Here is an 8,951-nt window from a genome sequence, read left to right as displayed (position 1 = left end):
GATATTTTGATTTTTTCCCTGTTTTCCATTTTTCCCAATGCTTTTCCCACTGATATTTTGATTTTTTTCCCTTTTTTCCATTTTTCCCACTGATATTTTGATTTTCCCCATTTTTCCCAACGCTTTTCCCGCTGATATTTTCATTTTTCCATGGAATTTTCCCCTCACTCATTCCCCTTTTTTTTTTCCCATTCCAGCAAAAATCCAATTCAAGCAACTCTTGGGTAAGAAACCTCAAATTCCACAAATCCACATTTTCCCCAAATTGGTCCAAAATAACCTGGAATTCCCAGATTTCCCACATTTTCCCTGGAATTCGGGGCTAATTCATCCAGGGAGGGGAAATTCCTGCAATTCCCTGCTCGGGAAAAACGGGGGAAAAACGGGAAAATCGCCCAAAAGTGACGGAAAACTTTTTCCTTTTCAGGTCAGCTGGAAGCCGAGCTGGGTGAGCGCGGAAAGTCGGGAATGCCCAAATTCCCGGGAAAATCAAATTCTTGGGAAAACCTCGGGGATGCCCAAATTCCTGGGAAAATCAAATTCCTGGGAAAACCTTGGGAATACACAAATTCCCGGGAAAATCAAATTTCTGAGAAAACCTCGGGAATTTCCAAATTCCTGGGAAAACCTCAGGATTTCCACATTCCTGGGAAAATCAAATTCCTGGGGAAACCTCGGGAATGCCCAAATTCCCAGGAAAATCAAATTCCTGGGAAAACCTCGGGAATACCCAAATTCCTGGGAAAACCTTGGGAATACCCAAATTCCCGGGAAAACCTCGGGAATGCCCAAATTCCTGGGGAAATCAAATTCCCAGGAAAACCTTGGGGATTTCCAAATTCCTGGGAAAACCTCGGGAATGCCAAAATTCCCAGGAAAATCAAATTCCTGGGAAAACCTCGGGGATTTCCACATTCCTGGGAAAATCAAATTCCTGGGAAAACCTCGGGAATGCCCAAATTCCTGGGAAAACCTCGGGAACATCCAAATTCTCAGGAATGCCTGAATTCCCAGGAAAGCTTCAGGAATGCCCAAATTCCCTGGAAAACCCCGGGAATGCCAAAATTCCTGGGAAAACCTTGGACATGCCCAAATTCCCAGAAATACCCAAATTCCTGGGAAAACTTCGGGAACGCCCAAATTCTCAAGAAAGCCTCGGGAATATCCAAATTCCCAGAAAAGTCTCGGGAATGCCCAAATTATTCCCGGGAAAACCTCAGGAATGCCCAAATTCCCGGGATTTAGGGGGGATTAAATGGGAATTCTGGGGGAGAAAAGGATGGAATTCCTCCATGAAAATGGGAATTCCTCAAAAAAAATGGGAATTCCTCCATGAAAATGGGAATTCCTTCATGAAAATGGGAATTCCCGGTTTTTTCTTCTTCCTCTCGCAGATTTCTGGGAAGCACGGAGCCACGCGGGTGAGTGGAGCGAGCTTGGGGATTCAGGGATTGGGAAATCCGGGATTTGGGGATTCGGGGATTTGGGGATTTGGGGGTTCAGGGATTCCAAGATTTGGAGATTTGGAGATTCAGGGATTCAGGAATTTGGGGATTCGGGGATTCCAGGATTTGGAGATTTGGGGATTCGGGGATTCAGGAATTTGGGGATTGGGGATTTGGGGATTCAGGAATTTGTGGGTTCAGAAATTTGGGGATTCAAGAATTTGGGGGTTCAGGAATTTGGGGATTCAGGGATTGGGGATTTGGGGATTGGGGATTTGGGGATTCAGGAATTTGGGATTGAGGGATTTGGGAATTTGGAGATTCAGGGATTGGGAAATTTGGGACTCAGGGATTTGGTGATTCAGGAATTTGGGGGTTCAGGAATTTGGGGATTCAGGAATTTGGAGACTCAGGGATTGGGGATTTGGGGATTTGCTGATTCAGGAATTTGGGGATTTGAGAATTCAGGAATTTGTGAGTTCAGAAATTTGGGGATTCAGGGATTCAGGAATCGGGATTCAGGGATTGGGGATTTGGGGATTTGGGGATTCGGGGGTTCGGGATTGGGGGATTCAGGAATTTGGGGATTCAGGGATTCCAGGATTTGGAGATTTGAAGATTCGGGGATTCAGGAATTTGGGGATTGAGGGATTTGGGGATTAGGGGTTCAGGGATTGGGAAATTTGGGGATTGAGGGATTTGGGGATTCAGGAATTTGGGGGTTCAGGAATTTGGGGGTTCAGGAATTTGGGGGTTCAGGAATTTGGGGATTCGGGGATTGGGGATCTGGGGATTCGGGGATTCGGGGTTCGGGGATTGGGGATTCAGGAATTTGGGGATTCAGGGATTGGGGGGTTTGGGGATTTGGGGATTTGGGGATTCAGGAATTTGTGAGTTCAGAAATTTGGGGATTCAGGGATTCAGGAATCGGGGATTCGGGGGTTCGGGGATTGGGGGATTCAGGAATTTGGGGATTCAGGAATATGGGGATTCAGGGATTCCAAGATTTGGAGATTTGGGGATTCGGGGATTCATGAATTTGGGGATTGAGGAATTTGGGGATTTGGGGATTCAGGGATTGGGAAATTTGGGGACTCGGGGATTTGGTGATTCAGGAATTTGGGGATTCAGGAATTTGGGGGTCCAGGAATTTGGGGACTTGGTGATTCAGGAATTTGGGTATTCGGGGACTCAGGAATTTGGGGAATCAGGGATTAGGGATTCGGGGATTGGGGATTTGGGGATTTGGGGATTGGGGGATTTGGGGATTTGGGGATTTGGGAGTTCGGGGATTTGGAGACTCAGGGATTCAGGGATTGGGAAATTTGGGGACTCGGGGATTTGGTGATTCAGAATTTGGGGATTCAGGGATTGGGGGTTCAGGGATTAGGAAATTTGGGGTTCAGGAATTTGGGGATTTGGGGATTCAGAGGTTCGGGGATTTGGGGATTCAGGAATTTGGGGGTTCAGGGATTCGGGGATTCAGGGATTGGGAAATTTGGGGACTCGGGGATTTGGGGATTCAGGGATTGGGAAATTCGGGGACTCGGGGATTTGGGGTTTCAGGAATTTGGGGATTTGGTGATTCAGGAATTTGTGGGTTCAGAAATTTGGGGATTCAGGAATTCGGGGGTTCAGGGATTTGAGGGTTCAGGCATTTGGGGAATCGGGGATTCGGGGGTCAGGAATTCAGGGATTCAGGGTTTAGGAAATTTGGGGATTCAGGGATTTGGGGGTTAAGGAGTTTGGGGGTTTGGGGGTTCAGGCATTCAGGGATTTGGGGAATTCAGGGGCTCAGGAATTTGGGGATTTGGGGAATTCGGGGGTTCAGGAATTCAGGGATTTGGGGAATTCAAGGGCTCAGGAATTTGGGGATTTGGGGAATTCGGGGGTTCAGGAATTCAGGGATTCGGGAGTTCAAGGATTTGGGGATTTGGGGATTCCAGGATTCGGGGCTTCTGTGATTTGGGGATTTTGGGGTTCAGGGATTTGTGAATTTAGGGATTCTGGGATTTGGGGATTCGGAAATTTTGGAATTCTGGGGGTTCTGGGATTTGGGGATTTTGGGGTTCAGAGATTACAGCATTTGCGGATTTTGGGATTCTGGGATTACAGGGTTTGGGGATTTAGGGATTGTGGGATTCCAGGATTTGGGGTTTCTGTGATTTGGAGATTTTGGGATTCAGGGATTACAGGATTTGGGGATTCTGGAATTTGGGGAATTCTGGGTTTCTGGGATTCCAAGATTCAGGGTTTCTGTGATGTGAGGATTTGGGAATTCTGGGATTTGGGGATTCTGGGATTCTGGGATTCTGGGTTTCTGTGATTTGGAGATTCTGGAATTTGGGGAATTCTGAGTTTCTGGGATTCCAGGATTCGGGGTTTCTGGGATTCCAGGATTCGGGGTTTCTGTGATGTGAGGATTTGGGAATTCTGGGATTTGGGAATTCTGGAATTTGGGGATTCTGGGATTCTGGGATTCTGAAAAATGGGGATTCGGGGTTTCTGTGATTTGGAGATTTTGGGATTCAGGGATTACAGGACTTGGGCATTCTGGAATTTGGGGAATTCTGAGTTTCTGGGATTTGGGTATTCGGGGTTTCTGTGATGTGAGGATTTGGGAATTCTGGGATTTGGGAATTCTGGGATTTGGGGATTGGGGGATTCTGGGATTTGGATATTTTGGGATTCAGGGATTAGAGGATTTGGGGGATTCTGGAATTTTGGGGAATTCTGAGATTCTGGGATTCCAGGATTCAGGACTTCTGGGATTCCAGCATTTGGGGTTTCTGTGATGTGAGGATTTGGGAATTCTGGGATTTGGGGATTTTGGGATTCGGGGTTTCTGTGATATGGGGATTTTGGGATTTGGGGATTCTGGAATTTGGGGGATTCTGGATTTCCAGGATTCCAGTATTCAGGGTTTCTGGGATTCCAGGATTCGGGGTTTCTGTGATTTGGATATTTTGGGATTCTGGGATTTGGGGATTCTGGGATTTGGGGATTCTGGGATTTTGGGTTTCTGGGATTCCAGGATTCGGGGTGCCTGTGATGTGAGGATTTGGGAATTCTGGGATTTGGAGATTGGGGGATTCTGGGATTCCAGGATTCGGGGTTTCTGTGATTTGGGGATTTTGGGATTCGGGGATTACAGGATTTGGGGATTCTGGAATTTTGGGAATTCTGAGTTTCCGGGATTCCAGGATTCAGGGTTTCTGTGATGTGAGGATTTGGGAATTCTGGGATTTGGGGATTGGGGGATTCTGGGTTTCTGGGATTCGGGGTTTCTGTGATTTTGGGCATTCTGGCACTCGGGGATTCTGCGGATCCCCTCTCCCGGGAACACCCCGATCCCTGAGGGGATCCCTCCGTCCCCGCAGCTCCGGTGGCGCTGGATCCCGAGGCGCGGCTCCTGGATCTGGGGGACGCGCGGGCTCCGCTCCCGCTGCCGGCGCTGGTGGCGCGGGATCCGCTGGGAACCGGGAACGGCTACTGGGAGGTGGAGCTGGGCCGGCGGCGGAGCTGGGCCCTGGGCGTGCTGCGGGACCCCCGGGATCCCCGGGATCCCCGGGATTCCCGGGATCCGCCGTGGCTCTGGGCCCTCTGCGCCTCCCAGGGCCGCCTCTTCTCCGTCAGCCGCGCCCTCGGGGAGCATCCCCGGGATCAATCGGTGCTCAGGGATCATCCCCGGGATCAATCGGTGATTTGGGATCATCCCCGGGATCAATCGGTGCTCCCGGAGCATCCCCGGGATCAATCGGTGATTGGGGATCATCCCCGGGATCAATCGGTGATTTGGGATCATCCCCGGGATCAATCGGTGCTCAGGGATCATCCCCGGGATCAATCGGTGCTCGGGGATCATCCCCGGGATCAATCGGTGCTCGGGGATCATCCCCGGGATCAATCGGGGATTGGGGATCATTCCCGGGATCAATCGGGGATTGGGGATCATCCCCGGGATCTCTCGGTGATTGGGGAGCATCCCCGGGATCAATCGGTGATTGGGGATCATCCCCGGGATCAATCGGTGATTGGGAAGCATCCCCGGGATCAATCGGTGCTCGGGGATCATTCCCGGGATCAATCGGTGCTCGGGGATCCCCCCGGGGCTCTCTCGGTGCTTGGGGATCCCCCCGGGGCTCTCTCGGTGCTCGGGGATGATCCCGGGGCTCTCTCGGTGCTCGGGGATCCCCCCGGGGCTCTCCCGGTGCTCGGGGATCCCCCCGGGGCTCTCCCGGTGCTCGGGGATGATCCCGGGGCTCTCTCGGTGCTCGGGGATCCCCCCGGGGCTCTCCCGGTGCTCGGGGATGATCCCGGGGCTCTCTCGGTGCTCGGGGATCCCCCCGGGGCTCTCCCGGTGCTCGGGGATCCCCCCGGGGCTCTCTCGGTGCTCGGGGATCCCCCCGGGGCTCTCCCGGTGCTCGGGGATCCCCCCGGGGCTCCCTCGGTGCTCGGGGATCCCCCCGGGGCTCTCTCGGTGCTCGGGGATGATCCCGGGGCTCTCTCGGTGCTCGGGGTGCTCCTGGACCGGCCGCGGGCCCGCCTGGAGTTCTTTGACGCCGAGCGGCGGCTCCGCCTGGCCGGGCTGGCCCTGGGGGACGGCACCGGGACCGGGCCCGGGAGGCTCCGCCCGTTCGTGTCCCGGGGCCCGCAGGGGCCGCTCGGGATCCGCCCGGTGCCGCTGCCGGGGCCGCTCGGAGCCCCCGGACCGGGAGAGGCGCCGTGGGAAGGGAGGAAATCGGGCGGGAGGGAAGAAGCGAAATAAAAATGGAATTAAAATAAAATCAATTTTTTTTAAGATGTCGTATCAATCTTATCGTTTTAAAATAAAATAAAAAATGGGAAAAGAACGTTGAAGTAAAAGAAATTTTTTAAAAATTAATAAATGAAATAAAATAAAATAAAATAAAACAAAATAAAATAAAATAATACAGATTAAAAAATAAAATAAAAAAGTAAAATAAAATAAAATAATAAAGATAAAATAATAAAAATAAAATAGGTTTTAAAAAATAAAATAAAATAAAATAATAAAGTAAAATAAAATAAAATAAGGTAAAATAATAAAATAAAATAAAGATAAAAAATATAAAATAAAATAATAGAAATAAAATGGATTTTAAAAACATAAAATTATAAAATAAAATAAAATAGTAAAATAAATTTTAAATAATAAAATGATATAATATTATAAAGTAAAATAAAATGGAATACAAATATAAATAAAATAATTAAATTAAATTTGAAAATAAAATATATTTTTAAAATAAAATAATATAAAATAAAATAAAATAATATAAAATAAAATAATAAAGTAAAATAAAATAAAATAAGGTAAAATAATAAAATAAAATAAAATGAAATAAAGATAAAATAAATATAAAATAAAATAATAGAAATAAAATGGATTTTAAATAATAAAATAAAATAATAAAATAAAATAATATAAATATAAAATATAATTTTAAAATAAAATAAAATAAAAAATTAAATAATAAAATAAAATAATATTATAAAGTAGAATAAAATGGAATGCAAATATAAATAAAATAATTAAATTTTAAAATGAAATAAATTTTTAAAATAAAATGAAATAGTAAAGAAATGAAATGAAATGAAATGAAATAAAATAAAATAAAATAAATTTTAAAACATAAAATAAAATAAAATAAAATAAAATAAGGTAAAATAAAATAAGGTAAAATAATAAAATAAAATAAAATAAATTTTTAAAAATAAAATAAAATAAAATAAAATAAAATAAAATAAAATAAAATGAAATAAATATAAAATAAAATAATAAAAATGAAATGGATTTTAAAAAATAAAATTTTAAAATAAAAGAAATATAAAATAAAATTTAAAAATAAAATAAAATAGTAAAATAAATTTTAAATAATAAAATAAAATTATATTATAAAGTAAAATAAAATGGAATACAAATATAAATAAAATAATTAAATTAAATTTTAAAATAAAATATGTTTTTAAAATAAAATAAATAAAATAAAACAAAATAATTAAAAAAAGATAAAATAAAATAATAAAAATAAATAGATTTTCAAAAATAAAATAAAATAAAGTAAAATAAAATAAAAAGGTAAAATAATAAAATAAAATAAAGATAAAATAAAATAATAAAGATAAAATATATTTTTTAAAATAAAATAAAATTATGAAATAAAATAAATATAAAATATAATTTAAGAATAAAATAAAATAAAATTTAAATAATAAAATAAAATAATATTATAAAGTAAAATAAAATGGAATGCAAATATAAATAAAATAATTAAATTTTAAAATAAAATAAATTTTTAAAATTTTTAAAATAAATAAAATAGTAAAATAATGAAATGAAATGAAATGAAATGAAATGAAATGAAATGAAATGAAATGAAATAAAATAAAATAAAATAAAATAAAATAAAATAAAATAAAATAAAATAAAATAAAATAGGAGCTGGAAATAGTTCAGGGGGAAGGGCAGGGGGAAAAGCCAAAAGAATGAAAAAAACAACGAAACGTTCAAAAAGAGGAACTGGGGAAATAAAGGGAAAAATGAATAAAAGGAACAAAAAGGGAAATAAAAGGGAAAAGGAAATTTCAAGGAAAGGAAAGGAAATTTCAAGGAAAGGAAATTTCAAGGAAATTTCAAGGAAATTTCAAGGAAATTTCAAGGAAATTTCAAGGAAAGGAAAGGAAAGGAAAGGAAAGGAAAGGAAAGGAAAGGAAAGGAAAGAAAAGAAAAGAAAAGAAAAGAAAAGAAAAGAAAAGAAAAGAAAAGAAAAGAAAAGAAAAGAAAAGAAAAGAAAAGAAAAGAAAAGAAAAGAAAAGAAAAGAAAAGAAAAGAAAAGAAAAGAAAAGAAAAGAAAAGAAAAGAAAAGAAAAGAAAAGAGTCAAATTTTCCCAGTTTTTTTTTTTTGTTTTTTGTTGAATTTTTTTGGTTTTTTTGGTTTTTTTGGGATTTTTTGAAGGAAGAAATGAGCGAAAATTTAAAAGGGAAAATCTGATCGCAGCTCTGAGAATTTTCCTTGAAACCCCGGCTCGCCCCATTCCCGGCAGGGAAGGAGTTAAAGGCAGAGTTTGGCCAAAATTTGAATTTATTTGGATTTTTTTCCTGCTCTACAGAACGGTTTTGTTATCCTCGAATCCATCAGGAGTGAGTTTCCCGGATAAAAACCAAATTTTTACCAATTTTTTAGGAAAAAAAAACAATTTTCACCGATTTTCCTGGGAAAAAAATGATTTTTGCCGATTTTCCTGGAAAAAACGCAACAATTTTCACCAATTTTCTTGGAAAAAACCCCAATTTTCACTAATTTGCCTGAAAAAAACCCCAATTTTCACCCATTTTCTGGGGGAAAAAAAATATATTTTCACCGATTTTCCTGGGGGAAAAAAAACCCCATTTTTACTGAATTTCCTGGGAAAAACCGCAATATTCACAGATTTTCTGGGGGTAAAAAATATTTTCACCAATTTTCCTGAAAAAAACCCCAA

The sequence above is a fragment of the Fringilla coelebs genome (genome assembly GCF_963513975.1).
Source record: "Fringilla coelebs genome assembly, chromosome: 36".
NCBI lineage: Eukaryota > Metazoa > Chordata > Aves > Passeriformes > Fringillidae > Fringilla > Fringilla coelebs.
Note: the sequence above shows the minus strand (reverse complement) of the source record.